The sequence below is a fragment of the Lissotriton vulgaris genome, chromosome 5, assembly GCF_964263255.1.
Source record: "Lissotriton vulgaris chromosome 5, aLisVul1.2, whole genome shotgun sequence".
In the NCBI taxonomy this organism is placed as follows: domain Eukaryota; kingdom Metazoa; phylum Chordata; class Amphibia; order Caudata; family Salamandridae; genus Lissotriton; species Lissotriton vulgaris.
In genome coordinates this window covers 497,198,915-497,219,563 of record NC_141693.1, presented here as the reverse complement: position 1 = coordinate 497,219,563, position 20,649 = coordinate 497,198,915, and the positions used below count along the sequence as shown (strand labels likewise).

General features: G+C 44.3%; 1 protein-coding gene across 1 annotated transcript in view; it reads right to left on the bottom strand.

The window, feature by feature from the left end:
- PCDH15 (protocadherin related 15) overlaps positions 1–20,649 on the bottom strand; it is a 2,701,201-nt gene that overhangs the window by 1,845,063 nt on the left and 835,489 nt on the right. The window lies entirely within an intron of this gene.

Genomic DNA, 20,649 nt, shown 5'->3' with positions numbered 1-20,649 from the left:
AGAGAGGACTTGGACCATACTTCACTGTTATCTTCTAAGGCTGTAGAAATATGAGCAGATCAGTGTTGAATCTGAAGAAACACAAGTTTCAATATATATAGTTTAAAGTTATGCACATGGCATTGTGTGATTAAATATAATAAAGTGCCCCATGTACCTGGTATGGATGGTGAAGCAAAGGAAATAAAGTGCAGCTTTATTAAAAATTGAGTCAATATGAATAAAATAGCAGATAGCTGAATCTTTGTAATCAGTGAGTAATGCTATTATCAAAAAAAAACAAATCATTATAAAACTAATCAGCAGTTACAAAAGCTATGCTATTCTCAGTATGACCTAAGTTACTAAAACCCCAATACCAAAATCAGAACTATAGATGGTACAGTTGAAGGTGAGAATGTCATATACAGAGCTGGTATCTATAAATATTATGGGGCATATTATCAAGGGGGTTTATCTCCGCTTTTCTGGCTTTAAAAGCCAAGAAAGCGGAGATAAAATTATCTCCCTATTACCTAGCTGTCGCTAACACCAGTTAGCGACAGCTAGTAGGAGATAGCAACCATCTTGGGCCCCACTTTGCATGTCAGTGATATTTATCACTAATGACATGCAAAGTGGGCGTGCCAAGATGTAGGCGACTGGAAACAGTCGCTAACATCGCTATCTCCTATTACCAACTTTTGGAGATATTCGAGCTAAGCGCGAATATCTCCAAAAGCTAACACCTGCCCTGAGCAGTTCTTAGCCATGTTATCCAATGGGAGGTGGATAACATGGCTAAGAGCATTAGCTCGGTAATGCATGAATATCGCGGACTTTTCAGCGATATTCATGCATTGCGGTCGATTTTTATCGCATTTACGATAAACTTTGGTAACACCAAGGTTTATCTGCGATAAAAATCGCCGCAGCTCAGTGATAAATTTTTGTCTCTAACCAAGCAATAGCGATAATTATCGCTATTGCTTAGTAATATGCCCCTGTGTTTGAAATATTGTTATCTAAAATGTTATTGATGTGGAATATTTTTCTTTTAACTCCAATGGAGTGAAATTTTCGTATACAATATATATATCTTTTTAATAATGTTTTTACTGAGATTCTGTAAGATGAAATGGAAAGTATCATCACAGAATCCACTAAATATTGTCATAGGAAAACATCAAAAATAGTTATTTCTAATAGACAATAATGAAATCAACAGCCAGCAGTCAATATCCAGACCCAGTGAAACTTGTAACATATTAGCACCCGTCTCTCTGTTCTCATGTTGAGTGGCCCAAAACAGGTTCAGGACAAATGGTCCACATAAGTCCATGGTGCATACATCCACATTATAGGCAATATTTAGGGGGCAATAACTATGTCAGATGATATTCTTACAATGATATACTGGTACCACCATACATTTTTATAGATTCACTAATGGAAATGTATGCAATATTTCCAAAGCTTATTAGGAAAGTAAAGAAATAAAGTTGTATATCAATGATAAAATAGATAAAGCATAAAAAGTAGTCTTGGGCCATAAGGAAACCAATAAAGAAATAACAGAATATTGCATATTCTGGATCAACAATTTATAGCACTTAGCTGAATTTGATTATCATGAGGATGTCCTGGATTTAGATCAAAAACAAATTAATCATTTTAGAGCGAATTTTAGACATAAAGGTGGAGGAAATAACATTTCTTTACATGGAGTGCCAGCCTCATATCCGGCCAGCGTAAGGGGTGAATATATTGATTAACTATTAATTGAAAATAGTTATTGTTTGCAAACGAATAACTCAATATAAAATATTACAGGTTTCAGTGACCCGCTGATTACACAGGTGCTTATTGACAAAACATATTCAATAAATGTGGTCCTTATTACAAGTTGGTCAGGATAGAGTGGGGAATTTACCACTTAAGGCAAATAGCCATATCCTAGGGTGCAGTGTTTCCTCCATGCTTTAAATATCTTCTATTTTGTGATTTGATGGGAAAATGATGCAGAAAAAGCAGACTTGGTCTTCAACAGACTGAAATCCTCATGTTTTGCCTTTTTCCAGGCCCTTCCCCCTACCAAATTTCAGCAGCATTGACATGCCAGAATTTCTCAGAGAAAAAATGTCAGGTTGTGGTAGTTATCACACAACTTGTAATTCAAGGTCTGTGCAAACCCTTGTTTCACAGAAATCAGAATTTGGCTCTTAACTTGTAATGAGGGCCTGTCTCATTTTTTCCCTCTTGCTATAGCCACTTTTGTACCTATGGGAGAAAACAGTGAAAATGCAGTTTGAAACATCACTGTCTATCAGCCTGTTGTTCATCTCACTAGATATTAAGAAACAATATAGAAGGAAGTACAGGTTATATTCTGAAAATTACTGTAAAGGCTCAAAGTTGCACTTTTATATGTGCTAAATTATTCAGCAATTTCTGATGCTCTTCACCACTACATCTTTCTGTTCGTATCGGTGAAGTTGTGGGGTTATCTCACTAGGGAGGCTGTTTGTCTTTTGTGGGTAAATGGCATTATTTATATTTGAGATATTTGCCATCGTCCACTTACTAGCCATCAGTTGAGAAATGCAAAGATCCTGCTTATCTCCACTTTAAATTGTTTTTTTGCATTCAAAGTCACCATCCGCTGCAGAACCTGGCCCTAACATTCCATAAGTAAGCTGACCACACACACGTAGTTTAGGTAATTAATCATAGACTAACAAAAGGGAGAGCAAGGGATCCTGTTCACCTAGAGAGAACTGAGAGTACTCCTGTTCCCCTGATTAAGGACTAAATAAACAAAGAGAGGAGTACCACCAAAGAGAATCAAGAAAAATTCCTAATGGGGTGTGTAGATGACAAAAGGAAAGAATGTATCCTTTTGTTAAAACCCCCTCCCTCACCACCCTAGTGGTGACATGCTTCATCATCGGGGTCCACCCTGGTGGCCTAGCGTCACCAGGGTGTGCTACAACACCTGAATTACAGTGGAGCTGGTTGTGGGTGTAAGTGCAAAAAAAGATGTGTTAAAAATTGTCCTGGTTTAACTTAGTGGGAAGATAAATTTTATTTACAAGCAACTGGACAATGTTAAAAAAGTGTGGTGAGATACTATGAGGGTAGTTACGGCCAACAGTATCTCTGTATGTGATCTGGTCTACATGTTTCAACCTTAGATGGGATATACCAGGTTTTCGTCAGGACCAAAAAACAAGGAAGTGGACGGTATGTGCCCCCTACAAGGCGCACCCAATCCTAAATCCTCGTTACCAAGTTAGCAAAAATCGCTACTGGTGAAGGCTCTAACCTCAGTGGGCGAGCATGTGAAGTAAAAATCAAAAGACCTGTTTGGGAGAAAAAGAGAGAAACGAACATCCATCAGACGTGAACAATATTACATGCCTGTTACGTTGTGCAGTGTCGTATCTCCGTGTCAGCATGCTTCATGCCACTCTCATTAGGAAATTGTGTTACCCAGGCACGTAGTTTTATGGCTAATTATCCTGTACTTGTGCCGGTACCAGCGTGATATTGTCGTGCTGTTCTTTGGCCCACAGAGGGCATTCTATTTTGCCAACACATGCATACTGATCAGTAGGTGCGTGCTCCGTGGCATGCAATACTTTTATTCCAATCTCGCGCACTCGCAGTAATTATTGTGGCGTGATATTTTCCTCTCGCATCCCTATTATTGTGGTCGCGGGGTTCGTTTTTGAAAATGTGCATAGATTACCCGTATAACTCATTCGACACACAAGGACTCACTGACATGTAACATGGAGGACAAACAAACATATATTGGTAAATGGGAGCGGCTTACTCCTATTCTAGTGTCTGTTGCATCGGAGGGCAGGGGGTGGCATCACCTCGTGTACAACGTATTCTGTAATCATATGGAGGCAACTGTTTAGGGAAAAGGGGTTGCCGATCAGGGTGGGCCGCGTATCGCGGTAGATTCTGGACTCGTTTAGGGCGATGAGTCACAGAGGCTGAAAAGGAAGTCTGCTCTACTTACAGTTTTGTCATGGTGGAAGTGGCAAGTTACCTACATCTCTCCTCCGCTGCCCCGCTACACTGGAATGGAAGGAGCCGGCTTCCGGGGTGGGCAGGGTTCCGTGTTAGTCACGTGAACGTAACCTGGGCAACTGCTGTTTACACTCTACTACGGCTGTCGCGTTCGGCCAAAAAGGTTAAAGATTTCAAGCCTGGTTCCGTGTAATGGGATAAAGTTATTTGGTGATAAAAAAGGGGCGCTATAATGTAAAAAGCATCTGCAGGATATACCCACATTGTCAGGGTTGGGTGAATACTGTAAGCGCGACAAAGTGCGCGCACATTTGTTAACCACTTTCGTGGGGGAGTAGCAGCTGTACAACGGCTACTATATTCTGGCCATGATAGACGCTGATAAAATAAGAGCGTCGGGCAAAGGTGTAAACGCTAAAAAAAAAAAATGGGCGTTACGAAGTGCACATAATTATACAAAGGACTGACCACCGTAGATGCAGTGCGGTCATTCATAGCGTTGGTGCACTGTTAATGGCAGAATCATTGACAAAGGGAAGTAGTGCTGGGGAAAGAGATGCCTGACCTTAGTTGCACAATGCCATGGTTGAGGAATAGATCGAACCGTGGGGTAACTGTGACGGGGTTTAATAGGGCGTTTCGTGTTTTGATCTGTTGGTAGCACATTCACACAGTGTACCAGAACAGGGTAAAGACTGCTCTGGTAATAAGCTTGAGAATTACAGATGTGTGAGGTTTTAGCATCTTTTTACATGGGTGATGTGTAAAGATCTTGACTCAAAGTCGGCAAGCATCCGGGTATGCAAGTATGAACAAATACTAGTTATTTTAAAACAGAGGCCCAAGGAATATTGTCGTTCAGGCCTATCTTATGTGTCGAAAGCCTGTAGATCCAGCGTTGTTCCTTTTCAAACAAGCGGTTCTGTGAATTTGGACCTGGTTGCACTTGTTCTATTAATGTACATTACATGTCATTGGGTGTGCGATGTGCTTTTAAGAAGTGGTCTGTTAGTCTTGTGGTGTTTTTCTTGCAGCGTATCGTACTCCAATGTTCACTGATACGTTGCTTCACCTTGTGCGTTGTCATGCCTATATATGGTTTTCCACATGTGCACTTGATCATATACACTACATTGCTGCTGTTGCAATTAGTGTGGGATCGCTGTTCCCAGGTTTTGCCTTCTTCCAGGTTGAGTGTTTTGGTGTTTTCTGTGAGGTGGCATACACTGCAGTCCCCACATTTAAAATGTCCTGTTACGGCTGGGAGCCCCCAGATTTGTGTTATACTCGGATTTACATTTGTATTTGATGTCTTTGGTCTGGTGTTGACCAGGCTATCTTTGAGGCTCTGCGCTTTTTTATATGAAAATAGTGGTTTGTCCCAGTGAAAGTTTCCAGTTTTAAGTATGGACCAGTGTTTATTGATGCTTCTACTCACTTGGTTGGAAATTGAGTTATAAGTGGTAACCCATGTGAGTGGAGTTGTCTCACTCTCGTTTGTCTTTTCCTCAAGTAAGGCATCCCTGGGCTGGTTTCTGGCCCTTTTCTGGCATTTGTGTACAATTTCGGAAGGGTACCCTCGTTGTTTCAGTTTTTTGGTAAGATCCTCTGCTTGGGTTTTGTAGTCTGATAATTTGCTCCAATTCCTGCGTAGTCGAAGGTATTGTCCATAAGGGAGGTTTTCCCTGAGGGGGCGAGGATGGAAACTTTCGTACCTCAAAAGGTTGTTTTGGCTGTGGGCTTGAAATGGATTTTTGTCATCAAGTGTTCTTCTTCCCTACTAATTTCAATGTCCAGAAAGATCATTTTCTCCCTGTCATAACAGTGTGTGAACCGTAGGTGTGGGTCACATGTATTGATCCATGTGATGAATTCCTTGAGTGTTTCTTGCGGGCCTTGCCAGATTGCCAAGATATCATCTATGTATCTTCGCCAGAATTTGATGTGGGTGGCATAGGGATTTTCGTTTGACAGGATGTATTTCCGCTCAAAATCATACACGTAGAGCCCTGCCACGCTGGGGGCAAAAACACTGCCCATTGATTACTTAGGTAATTAATCAATCAGGGGTTTAAAGTGTACTACTCACCCATGAGGGTCTCAAGGTGCTAGGGGGGGGGGTGCCAGCAGCTAGGTAGGTCATTTGCAGAGCCAGATTGCCAGATTGTGAGGTCCTTTCTGAATTGGTGCAGTGTTGGGCTTCATCGGATGCAGAGGGGAAGTTCGTTCCAGGTCTTTGTTGCCAGGTAGGAGAAGGATCTGCCACCTGCTGTGGCCTTGTGGATGCAGGGGACCGTGGCTAGGGTGAGGTTGGCTCAGTGCAGGTATCTCTTGGGGGCTTGGAATGAGATTTGTTTGTTGAGATATTGGGGTCCGCTGTTATAGAGGGCTTTGTAGGCATGTGTGAGCAGTTTGAAGGTTATTCTTCTTTCAGCGGGGAGCCAGTGGAGGTCGCTGTAGTGTTGGGTTATATGGTCATGTTGTGAGATGTCAAGGATAAGTCTAGATTTGGTGTTCTGAATGGTCTGGAGTATGTTGAGGAGTTTTTTGTTGATTCCGGAATAGAGGGCATTTCCATTGTCCATTCTGCTGGGGATGAGTGCATGGTGATGGTCTTCCTGGCATTGGGGGGATCCACTTAAAGGTTTTGTGAAATATGCAGAGGGTGTTGAAGCAAGAGGAGGACACAGCCTTGACCTGGTGGTTCATGGTGAGTGCAGAGTCGAGTATGATGCTGCAGTTGCGTGCATGGGCTGTTGGCTGCCGGGGTTTCTGAGAGCAGGGGGCCACCAGGGGTTGTCCCATGCGGATGGGGTGGAGCAGGGCTGAGAACTTCTGTTTTCTCTGAGCTTAAGGCAGCTGCTGCTCATCCAGGTTGCAACGTCTTTCATCCCTTTTTGGAAACTGCGCCTGGTGATGCCGGGTTCCTTGGTGAGGGAGAGGATGAGGTGGGTGCTACAGCGCATAAGGCTATGTTGAGTCTGTGTTTTCTGACGATAGTTGTGAGGTGGGCCATGTAGATGTTGAAAGCGTGGGTCTAAGGGAGTATCCAATGGGTATTCCGCATGAAATCTCAGTTGGTTCAGAGCAAAAGGGCGGGAGTCTTATTCTTTGTGTCCTGCCTCAGAGGAAAGTTTGAATCAAGTCTAGGGCAGTTCCCTGGACGCTGGTGTCATGGAGGGCGGTCTTGGTAGTGGGGTTGCTGTGGAGTCCAGATTGAGAGGTGTCTAGAATGTTGTTGGTTTCTATGAAGTGTGCCAGCTGGATAATGATGGCTTTCTCGATGACTTTGGCAGCAAAGGGGAGTAGTGAGATGGGCCTGTGATTCTTGAGATCCTTTGGGTCTGTGGAGGGCTTCTTAAGGAGGGGTTTAACTTTGGTGCGTTCATCGGGAAATGTGGCGGTCTCGAGGGAGCAGATGATAGTTTGGCGTAGTTTGGGTGCAATGGTGGTGGCAGCCTTGTGGAAGATATGCAGCGGGCAGGGGTCAGCGGTTGCTCCGGAGTGGATGCTTCTCATTGTGTCACGAACAGAACTTTTAGCCTATTAACTCTACAGTTTTAGAGACTTGGGCATCGATAAGTCAAGAAAGGCTCCATCCGATTGAATCCGAAACTTCTGCTTTATACATCACAAAATAATACTGGCATTCAGCATAAATATTTCATTGAACAAACAGGCCAATCATGTGTATGAACCTCCAACTACTAAAGTAAGACGTGCATTATTTAACTTTCATCCGGCACAAACATGTGTGACAAAAGCACTATGTAGTACACATGGTAGTACTGTGTGAAGTGCAAAATAAACAAGAGCTGTGTTGATGATGTTGTCTATTGTGCTCATGCTAGAAAGGCAGTTTTAGGATGAAATTGCGCTATGGTGCAAAGTAAACCCAACGGTGCTTTGTGTGAGGTGTATACTTGAGGCACACCAAGGAAAAACTCTCAAGGTTGAGCTACGTAAGGAGTACCATTATTCTAAAATTTCTCAACAATGTATAAATTAGTGGAGGGAGGTGAATGCTTCATAATACAAAAGCATTTTATCACAGAGCTTGAGTCAACCTTTCTTACAAAAAAGGTTTACACCCAATAGTTGATTAGAGATGTTTTTCGCATGACAAAGTACCACCATGCATCATGAAGGCAATGGTGCAAACAAAAAAATGGTGGTCTCTATTGTTAATAAGTCAAACATTTCGTTCAGAATACCATATAGCTAAGAAACGTAGGTGTTTGCTTCATTGTTCCACACATATGTAGGTTTAAATAGAATTCATGAAAACACCTGTAATTCTGAAACATAACCGTCTACAAAATATTTTATCATATTTTAAATTGTTTCATATGCACAGCCATATGCCGTAACACTGCTAATTGGTGCATTGAAAACATACATCTAAAAATTTCATAAAAACATCACACAAATCTTCTTGGTATCCTGAGTATATTCAAATGGAATTCAAACTTCTGATGACCACCTGTAAAGTTAAAGATGTAACACAAATACAAGTAGATGAGGCAGCCCCTAGTCTGACATGGATTTCTCTTTCTTTGCCCACACATGACTATAAATCATCCTCCAGTTAAGGAATTATTGAAACCACTATGTTTTAAGATCTTGGTATCCCTAAGTATTTGCATGTTGTGAGTTTGTTTAGTGAAAAACAAGGATTTGATGGTGATGATTAGTGTCAGCAAACACCATTATCATGAAGATTTGTAGGTTACTCCTATCTGACATTTTATCAGAAACACTCTGCTATATTTTCATATTTGCTTTTGTGCCACTGGACTTTTAGTGGGATTCAATAGTTTTAAAACTTGAAATCAATTTTTCAAGAATGGCAGAAAGCAAAAACTGCAAGTGTGAGTTCACTAAATAAAAAATGGAGAAATGTGTATGAGCACCCAAACTCTATTTTGTAAAATCTGCTGACATCTCACAGTATCTAGACTCATTACCGTCTTATGTAGAACGTAATCAATCATTTTGTACCACAATGTTGAATACCAAAATTGATTAATGGCATTTGCTGCTAAAAGGTTTTTCCATCATGTAAGGCCTGAGGAAAGACAGACATTTATGTATTCATTACCACATATTATGTTGTTCTACCTTGGCCTCGCCTTGTGACTGTCTTGCTGAATGTTGGCCTAATCCACTAAGTGGCTGTGGTGAACATTGGTATTTGCATCCATTGTGAGGTTCCGTGACAATTGTAAGTGGTGTTTTCGACTCACACGAATATGGTCGAGTCTGATATCTATGAACCGCAAATGACGAGTTTAGTAAGTGTGCGCAGTTTCGCTGTGCTAACTTAAACCGTTCGTTTGTTATGTGGGTTTTTCATCTGTACCCACGGGTTCCATTTTAGATACGGCATCCATTTTGTCTCTTGCCCTCAAGTAGCCAGCGAACGGACGTTGTCCGCTTCGCGACCCTGGGACTCCCAAGATATTTGCGGAAGACACATGTCCTTTGTAAGTGTCTTTATGACGTGGGGGATGCTACTGTAAGGCAGATGGCGCCGCTGGAGGTTCATCTTGCCGCACGGACTTATTGTCTCTGCCGTGCATCTCATTAGGCACTTCCCTTTGATGCCTGTATCTCGTGTTTCCCGATACCTCCCCTTTTGCACCCTTTCCGATCTCCCCACTGTCTCCGTCTTCCTCTGCACCTGTCTTTGTTCCTATTTCGATCTGTTTTACTGCCGATTGGAATTCGCTAATGTTGGGAAGATGGGTTTTTACAGTTGGGAACCACCAAATGTTTCCGCACTTATGTTCCGGACCTAATGTGTTTCAAAGTGACCAAAGCGACCCCTCTGGGGGATAATGGTGGGAACCGGGTTGTAAACTTTTGTGTTCAATGTAACTTTATGGGTAAAAAACTGTATAAAAGGAGCGATCCACAGAACCAATTTGAAGCAGTCTCCCCGAACTACACTCGATGTACTTCCTGTGATATCTGTGTTCCCTGCAGCAAATAAACCTTGAATCTTTGACGCCGAAGGAAGTGTCCCGTGTCTCTGTCATTCGTACGCCGGAGCAGGTTACCCACGAAGGTTTCAGGTGTTGTGCCCTGGCACCGCTGGGTCTTAAAAAACCCAGTCCTTCAGTTGGCGCCCCACGTGGGGCTGCATCAGTGGTACCGGTCCAAGCCTGACGATCGTGAGGAACTTCGTGTGAAATCTCAGAGGGAAGGTGCACTCCGCTTCATCGATCCTGTTGTCGAAATAAGTGGCCCGAAGACTTTTCCCGCGAAGATTCCCGCCTCCTGACGGCTGCGACGGACTGCTGCCCTGACTGTAGACCTGTTTTGGCGCCTGACGTAGACCTTGGTATAGCGAGACGATTGACGGGCCTTCCTGGTGACGCCATCGATCTTTGAGTTAAGTATTTGTGGGTCGCTCCCAGAGTTCTTGGTTGTTGACACTTTAGCGAGTGTTTTTGTTGTTAACGCTGTGTGAGTGTTTTTGTCGGTGACACTTTGCTAGCGTACTTTGTTGTGTTGTTTGACGACTGCAGCCGCCAAAAACCGAGGGTTTTGTTCTTTGCTGGGACTTGGTAAATCCCGTAACCCTTGAAGTTTGTGAAACTCGGCTAGTGTGCGAGATGCCTGGTCGCAGTACTTTGTTTAGTTGTTTCAGACCTTGTGGTACGGATTCCCAACTGGAGGACTCGTGTCCGATACCTCCGGTTGGAACTCCCACTTATGAGCTCTATAGTAAACATGGGCTAGGCCCGATTACTTTTAATGATTACTGGATCAAATATACAAAGAAAGATGGTGACCTTCGTTGGCCACCTCATGGTAGCTTCGAGGCCCCGATCTTAGATAATCTAGAGATTAAATTGTTCGAAAGAAAGTCAAGGCCGGCCATGTTTGATGCCTTTCGGTTGTGGCGTAAAGAAGCCCGACAGAAAGAAATCAGACAGAATAAACGTACTCAGCGAGATAATATTGCTACCATAGTGAAGAAAGCAGAGCAATTTCAGCGAGATAAGGAGGTTAAGGATAAGGAAGTGTTTGATAGACTACAGCGTATGACCGTAGATAAATGTTATCCTGCTTTGCCTACGGAGTCGGAAAAGAAGGAAGAGCCAGTTGAGGATCCTTTAATGTCTTATCTTATGAAGTCGCCACCTCCGTATGTACAGGGTACCGCAGCTCCTGTGGTTCCTGCCGTACCTATTCTTCCGCCTATTCTTCCTCCGCCTGTTCCTCAACCTGCACCTGCCCTTCCGACTGTTCCTGCTCCTTTGCCTGTTGCTATCCCTACTGCTCCTCCGCTTCCACATACTCCTGCTCCCGCTACTGCTCCTGCTACTGCTCCTGTTTTGCTAACTCCTGCTGTTGCTACTGTTTCTACTCCTTCTCTTGTTAGTCCTGTGTCTTATTCCTCTCCCTCTATTCGTAGTCGCAATTCTCCTCTTGCGGCTAGCTTCTTTCATTCGCTCGGACCTGTTCATGGGTCCGCTGGTTCCGATGGTCCTCAGAGACGTAGTCAGCTTCCTGGAAACAGAGAACGCGTTGCGCTATATAATATGGCGATGGGTTGGATGGTAAATCCTCTTAGAAGTCCACCCCGTGTTGTCCTCGAGACATTTTGTCAATTTAATATACCTACCCAGAGATATGTGTTCAATGAAATGTGTAAGTTCCTTTATGATCAAATAGCGGCCGATGCGCCTGACGAGGTGCTCACTGCTCTGTCTGACCTTCAGCTTCAGTTCGCAAATGGGCTGATAGTGGATACCAACGTTCGACGTGCTGTTGAGCGGTTGCTATCTTTTCGTCCCGCTCCGATACCTCATGCATTGTTCGTTGAGGATATTGAAAAACAACCAGATGAGTCTGGCCAATATCCTATGCGTGAAGTTCCGCCGGTTTGGATACCAGCTGATCCTACTGCTAACCCTGCGACAGTGGCGCATTTCCAGAGAGTGTGGATACATCTCCCATGGAAACGATCGAAGTGCTACAGGTGAAGCAATCTTTGCCTGATCCACGCAAAAATCCTACAGGGTATTACAAAGAATTATCGCAGCTCGTAGATGCTACGGTAATGAATCTTGCCGATATCGATATGTTGTTCGGCAATGTCGTACCGCAACCGGTATGGGCTAAGATTCGGCAGGAAAATCACCCGAATGAATTAGGCGGTGATTGGGCTGCCATTGTAGCGGCAGATGCCGGACAAGTGGCTGCTACTAAACCCGACCAGTTGATTACTGCTCTTCCTCAACGAATAATAACATTAATGAAAACGCTTATGCCAGCTATGAGGGTAAACTGGGACAAATTGTCAGCCTGTAAGCAGAAGAAAGATGAGAGTGTTTCCGACTTCTTTACGAGGTTCGAGGAAGCATTCATTGATCATAGTGGACAGGATATGGGTACCGAGGGTGGTCAGAGATTGTTTGTGGACAAATTTGTTTCGAATTTATTGCCCGATTTGAGCAATAAGTTAAAGAATTCGGAAAGTGCATGGGCCGTTTCTACTTCGGCTCAGATATTGGCTACGGCGCAATATTATGAGAATAGGGAGAAAGAAGAGAACGACCGTGCTGACAAAAAGACGAAGGAACTGAAAACTAAAGTGTTGCTTCAGCAAGCGTATCCTCCACGTTCGAATCAGAATAATTCGCAACAGAATAGATCGCAGCCGCAATCGAACAGATCCCAACCTCGTAATGACTCCTCTTCCCAAAGATCCTCGTTAGGGTACAATCAATGTGCTTATTGTAGACAGGAGGGACACATTAAATTCAATTGTCCTGTTCTAAATGAACGTAACAATGGTAACTCGTCTAGAGGAGGTCGTGGTGGCTCGCAGCAGGCATCACGTGGTAGAGGTCGTGGTGCTCAGAATGATCGTTCAGATAACTCATCCAATTCTAATAATTGTTTCGATCAACGTGGATCATCGCAAGGACGATCTGCGCAGTACAATGTAGATGATTATTACGTCGATCAGGGAACTGACGACAGTAATTACTAGGACAGCCAAAGACAAGGAGAGGGAGTGGTATCAGTTCCGGTTGATCAGAGAGGGCCTTACGTCGCAGTTGCTACATCGGGCGTCGTTGAGCCTTTTCTGTTGGACACTGGTGCAGCGAAAAGTTCTATCATGCATTCGAAACTCCCTGGCGCACCTTTGTCTGGCTTAACAAATGTTTCTGTTGGATTCTCTGGCGCCCCTGTTAGCAATCCAGTTTCACGCCCTTTGCCCCTTAAAATTGGGCCACGTGAGCTAGAAGCTCCGTTGATTTTGTCTACGGGTTGCGGTGAAAATCTTTTGGGCCTGGATTTGCTTAAACGTTTGTACGCGACTTTGTATTGTTCTCCTGCGGGTGTAAAGCTTACATTAGGAGAGAGGGTTGTCTCTCCTATGTATTTGTCTCTCGATAAGCTTCCATCGGAATTGAGTTCTCTTCCTGCGTCTTTGTGGGCAACGGGTCCGAATGACGTGGGCCTACTTGATATCTCCCCTTATGTTGTACAGTTGAAATCTAATGTGCGTTTGCCACGTATTCCCCAATATCGTATCTCCCTTGATGGTGAACGAGCACTGTTGGCGATCATCTATGATTTGATCGAGAAAGACGTTATTGAAGAGACTCGGGGAAACGTGTGCAACAGCCCTGTGCTGCCCATTCTTAAACGTACTGATCCTTCAAAACCGCCTGTTTATCGCTTTGTTATCGATTTACGGGAGGTGAATAAAATTGTGGTTCCTCAATTTCCCGTTGTGCCTGACATTACGGCGCTCCTGACTCTGATTCCAGCTTCTGCATCATGGTTTTCGGTGATTGACTTGAAAAATGCGTTTTTCAGCATCCCGATTGCCGAGGAGAGCAGGGACCTTTTCGGTTTCTCTCTTGGTGGACGCAGCTTCCGGTTCAAACGCGCTCCTCAGGGCTACTGTGAAAGTCCATCTATTTACAGCCAAGCCTTGAAGGGTCAACTGGATGCATTTAGGTTGCCGGTTGGTGCGGCCTTGATGCAATACGTCGACGACTTATTGGTGGCTGCTGATACTCAGGACATTTGCAAAATTGCTACAGTATCGTTGCTCCAACATCTCTGTGAGTTGAATCATAAGGTGTCCCCTTCTAAACTCCAATATTGTTGTCAAGAAGTAACCTATCTAGGTCACTTATTGTCAAAGGAGGGAAGGAGGTTGACCCCAGAGAGAATTGCAGCAATTGCGCGAATGGCTGTGCCAACAACCCAAAGAGATGTGCGTGCCTTTCTAGGTATCACGTCATACTGCAGGCAATGGATTCCTAATTTTTCATTGCTAGCGAAACCGTTGGTGGCTCTTACGTGCAAGGATGTTTCAACTCCTTTACCATGGACGGAAGAATGTCAGAAAAGTTTTTCTGAACTGCGTGATTCATTGTGTTCGGCTCCTGTGTTAGGTACTCCTGACTACAGTAAGCCGTTTACGTTATATGTTCACGAGAGGGAAGGTTGTGCTTTGAGTGTCTTAACGCAACCTTTTGGTGGTAAGCAACGTCCATGTGCATATTTTTCCTCGACCTTGGACCCAGTAGCTAGAGCATTGCCGAGTTGTTTACGAGCAACAGCGGCAGCTGCGGTCTCCATCCGACAATCAGCAGGATTGGTCATGGATAATATGCTTACGGTGATGGTTCCGCATGCAGTCGATACTCTTTTGAATCGAACGAAAACTCAGCACTTGACGAGTGCGAGGTTGTCTGGGTACGAGTTGACGCTGTTGGCAAGCCATATTCAAATAAAACGTTGTAATGTTCTGAACCCGGCAACTTTGTTACCAATTAGCACAGAGTCAGATGAAGTAGCAGAACATGATTGCTACTTGAGGACCGAAGAGGAAACAAAAGGTCGAGTGGACCTTAAAAACACCCCATTGGAAGATCCGGATGGTACATTGTATGTGGATGGGTCATGTTTTAAGTTGCCGAATGGTGATGTGACTACTGCTTATGCTGTCGTAACGTTGAATACTGTTGTTGAGACTGCAAGGTTGAATCAGAATTCTGCCCAAGCTGCAGAATTGATTGCTCTCACTAGAGCATGTGTGTTAGCAAAAGGGAAACGTGTGAATGTGTTTACCGACAGCCAATACGCATTTGGCGTCGCTCACAGTTTTGGACGATTGTGGAGTGAGAGAGGTTTCTTGACGTCGCACGGTACGAAGATTCAGCATGGCCAGCTTGTGAATGACCTTTTGGATGCATTGACTTTGCCTACGCAAGTTGCGATTGTCAAATGTAGTGCGCATCGTAAGGTGACGGATGATGTTGGTCGTGGTAATGCGTTTGCGGATGAGACTGCTAAGGAGACTGCTCGGAACCTTAGCACTCGGATGTATGTGACGAGTTCGGTTAGGTGGCCTACAGAATCGAGTATGTGTGAGGACACTATCGAGAGTGTGAAAGCAATTCAGAATGAGGCCACCGACACTGAAAAGACGAAGTGGAAAGAAAGCACGGGAAAGTTGGATGCGAATGGTTGTTGGATTGATTTGACTGATCAGAAAAGATGGATGTTGCCTGATGCGTATGTGCTGGCCGTTGTGACAATGGCGCATGGGTTAGCACATATTAGCGTGAAAGGTATTTGTAAATTGTTGTCTCCGGTGTGGAAGAATGATGGCATCACGAAATGTGCTGAACGTTTGGTGAAGAATTGTATGGTGTGCATGATGTATAATCCTGGCAAAGGAACCCCAACTCCTCCTGGCAGTTTTGCTCCCCCTTCATGCCCCTTTGAGGTGATTCAATTGGACTTCATCCATATGGAGCGATGCAATAACCTGAAATACGTTTTAGTTGTGGTTTGCGCATTCTCCCGATGGATCGAGGCCTATCCTCTCAAAGACAATACTGCTTTGTCTACTGCGAAAATCCTGTTGAAGGAATATTTTCCTCGGTATGGAATGCCTAGAGTCGTGTGGTCAGATAACGGAAGTGAGTTTGTGGCTAGTGTGATGAAGAGTGTGTGTAAGGGCCTTGGAATTAATCAGAAATTCCACAGCGCCAATCATCCCCAGTCCGCTGGATTGGTTGAAGGGTACAACGGCACCCTTAAACTAAAGTTAGCGAAGATTCAGGCTACGACTGGTCTTTCGTGGCCTGACGCTTTACCTTTGGCATTACTGTCAACTAGGGCGACTGTACACTCCCGAGTAGGGCTTAGTCCCTATGAAATAGTGTTCGGCCGTCCTGCGAATGTGTGGGGGGTTCCTAGGCCAGGAATGTTCTCTGATCTTGAGTACCCAATGTTGATCGATTATCTACATGACTTGACTGCTAAACTGAGGTTAATTCACCAACAGCTTTACGACGCATTGCCGACGCAGACGGAGGGTCCAGGCCACCAGCTCCAGCCCGGAGACTGGGTGGTGACGAGAAATTTTTCACGCAAGAATAACCTGGACCCGAGGTTTACCGGACCCTATCAAGTGCTCCTGGCCACGAGGACTGCCGTTCGTCTCGAGGGACGTAAGAATTGGGTGCATGCCACCCATACCAAAAGAGTCCCCATTCCTTTGCCGACAGACCCGTGGGTAAGGAGAGGCATTGCATCATCTGAAACAGAAACATTGCCGGCGTTTGTGCCTTTTAGCGACGCACAGCCTGTTGGAGAATCCTCAGCGCAGCAGAAAGACACTGTTGAACAATTAGCATCAAAAGACTCAAGACCAGAACACTCAACTGATCAGCAGGACGCTGTCTTTTCAACGGGTCCTTTGTTTGACGAGCAGACACGTCCTGGGAAAACCCGATACTTTTTGCGATCTCGCACTAAAGACAAATAAAAGATCCTGCTTTGCTGTATTGACAACTGCATTGTCCCGTTTTCCGTGATCAGTTTTGAACCTTCGTATTACTGTAATTATTCCTGTATATATATTGAGCTTCATTCCTTGTACCTTTTGCTTCCACAGCTGAGAGACTTTGTTTTTGCATACATATATATTGTGCATTAAAGGCCGTAGGGCCGCGCGCGTACTTCCTTCTGGATAGTAGGTCTTGACGCTAGGTTAAAGGCCGTCGGTTCCTGGGAACTCCTAGGGATTGACTATTGCTACACAGAACGAAGTGCGTCAAGAAACGTTGCGGACGGTCGTAGGGAATGCATTCTCGAAGCTGAATGATTTGGAGGGAGCTCAGGTTCACAGATTCAAGCTGCAGCAACTCAGTCGTACCAAATGTTTTATATTCCAATTGCTTGTATTATTCTTGACTGCTTCTGCATTATTGGCGGGTGGGGTGTATTATGCGATGTCTTATTTTTTACCTTCTGCTACACCTACTCCTACTCCTGACCCTAAACTTACCTCTACTGTTTCTCCCCATTCCTTTCACATGTTACCGGAACACGAGCAGGCTAGACGTGTAGAATTCCGCAACAATTCCTTTATTCAGCTCCTTCATCAGCATCAGTTAGTGGTTAACACTACTAATTGTTGGGTGTGTGGGTTGATGCCACATACTACGGATAAGGGAATTCCATATCTGGTGTTACCATATAGTTCCCAAGGGTCAGCTCGAGCATTTCAAACAATGTTTCGAAGCGCACTGGGTTTCCACCCCATTCGAGAACCACGTTCCCCCTACTCTGGTCCTACCTCGTATCAAAAACCTTTGTCGATAGCAATAGAGGATTTAGATAGTGATATCTATGATCCCTCGCTTATTCCCGAAGAAGAGGTACAGGCCTATAGGGTCCTAAGTAGAGGTGAATATAGTGCGTTCACTAGCGAAAAGCAGCTTAAAAGCTCGCCTCCGATATGGGTCGTACCCCACACTGGTAATTTTTGTCTCATGGGTCGTGGCCGAAGATCGCAAGCCCGACTTGGAGCAAGTGCTTGCACTGAAAATTACATTCTGCCGATGGTCTCGTCCCCTGTGTTTCTAGCTGCCAAGGGTACATACTTTATCTGTTATGATCGTGCATATGCATGGTTGCCCGCTGACTTCATGGGCTCATGTTTCATTGCAAATCTGTTGCCTCCGACGTTTACTGTAGATGCCGATTATCATAAGACTAGAGTTGTGCGAGGCGTAATTAGCGAAGAGGATACTGCCGGTCAAGAGGCAGGAGACTTTTTCAAGGGTTTCCTCCCGTTTTGGGGACCTATGGTTAATAGTAGGAACCTGAGACAGTTGACTCGAGTGGTAGAATCGACAGCTAATATTACTGCCAGTGCCCTTGGTAATATCACCACTGAACTTCAGGCGGATAGACTTATGACGTTACAAAACCGTATGGTTTTAGATGTCATCTTAGCAGATCGAGGTGGGGTATGTAAGGTGATCCATTCGAGCTGCTGCATTTTCATTCCAGATAATGCTCCAACTGTCTATCAAGCCATCTCGAGGTTGCATAAGATCTCCGAATCCATACACGTGGATGTAGGGGATTGGACGCTACTTGGGTGGTTTTGGGGCCTGATGTCGACTTGGGGTTGGAAGATTCTGATGATCATCGGAGTCGTTGTAGTGTTCCTGTTCACGTGTTGCCTTTGTGTGCAGTGTGGTCCTGCCTTATGTGGCCTTTGTGCTACAACGTGTATAAGACAACCACCTGTTACCAAGGGGACTCGGTTGGACAGAGCTATGCTACAGCAACATCTCGATGGTCTGATGAATATCGAATATGATTCCGACTAGTGCTTGCCTACATGAGGGCAAAAGGAGCGTCTGAGGTTCCGTGACAATTGTAAGTGGTGTTTTCGACTCACACGAATATGGTCGAGTCTGATATCTATGAACCGCAAATGACGAGTTTAGTAAGTGTGCGCAGTTTCGCTGTGCTAACTTAAACCGTTTGTTTGTTATGTGGGTTTTTCATCTGTACCCACGGGTTCCATTTTAGATACGGCATCCATTTTGTCTCTTGCCCTCAAGTAGCCAGCGAACGGACGTTGTCCGCTTCGCGACCCTGGGACTCCCAAGATATTTGCGGAAGACACATGTCCTTTGTAAGTGTCTTTATGACGTGGGGGATGCTACTGTAAGGCAGATGGCGCCGCTGGAGGTTCATCTTGCCGCACGGACTTATTGTCTCAGCCGTGCATCTCATTAGGCACGTCCCTTTGATGCCTGTATCTCGTGTTTCCCGATACCTCCCCTTTTGCACCCTTTCCGATCTCCCCACTGTCTCCGTCTTCCTCTGCACCTGTCTTTGTTCCTATTTCGATCTGTTTTACTGCCGATTGGAATTCGCTAATGTTGGGAAGATGGGTTTTTACAGTTGGGAACCACCAAATGTTTCCGCACTTATGTTCCGGACCTAATGTGTTTCAAAGTGACCAAAGCGACCCCTCTGGGGGATAATGGTGGGAACCGGGTTGTAAACTTTTGTGTTCAATGTAACTTTATGGGTAAAAAACTGTATAAAAGGAGCGATCCACAGAACCAATTTGAAGCAGTCTCCCCGAACTACACTCGATGTACTTCCTGTGATATCTGTGTTCCCTGCAGCAAATAAACCTTGAATCTTTGACGCCGAAGGAAGTGTCCCGTGTCTCTGTCATTCGTACGCCGGAGCAGGTTACCCACGAAGGTTTCAGGTGTTGTGCCCTGGCACCGCTGGGTCTTAAAGAACCCAGTCCTTCAATTGGATGACTCATAACTGGATACAATTTCCAACCTACGTTCGATTTATATGAAGGTACCACTATATATTGTAACCAAAATGCAGTCTGACAAAAATATTGTGTCATAAATATTGTTTACAAAAATAGTGCCCTATTGAAGTTAATCATAGAAAATCTAGACCTAAGAGACAATACTTTTGCAAATAATATTTAGGACACATTGTTTTTTTGTCAAATGATATGTTGGCTAATGATATTGAGACATACAGCCACACCGAAATCCTCCACAGATACCAATATCCAGAATTCTTTGTATGCCTAGGTGTTTGCACCTGTCGAATTATAAACAGATACACAATTCTACAGACATAAGTATATCACGAATGTTCTTTAGTGAATTTAACTTTCTGTTTCTTTCTCCACAGGGGATATATTTGTTCTCATTGAGAATCTTCTTCTCCTACAACACCGAGAGGGAGAAATGTTCACTAGCCATTCATACATTCGAAACACGCTTACTCCTGTCATTGACTAGACTACATGTGCATATTTTTGGAGTTATTTTGAATATTTTCTTTATTGCTTTTTATTTTCCTAGTTTTATATAGAGCTAACTTAGTCGAGTGGTATTAGTGATCTTTAAATCAAACAGGAGTAACTACATAGAACAACAAGTCCAGTTCAAGTATGTTAACAAAATAAGGAATCTTGAGAAATACTATTATTCAGGTATTGTCCATTTCTAATGGATCCATTTGTACTTCTGGCACACATTCCCCTCACCGCTGACGACACCCTCAGGATCACCCTCAGACCCCTGCCCGCACCACATCTTTAACAAAGATTGCACCTACATTTCCCCAAACTTTGTCACAGCATCAACTGCTCCATCAACTGCGCCACCTGCCCGGAAGACTTGAAACATGCAAAGACCAACCTCTTGCTGAACAAACCGTCTGCCGACCCAAAGGACCTCAAGAACATTAGACCCATTTCGCTGCTCCCCTTCTCAGCTAAGG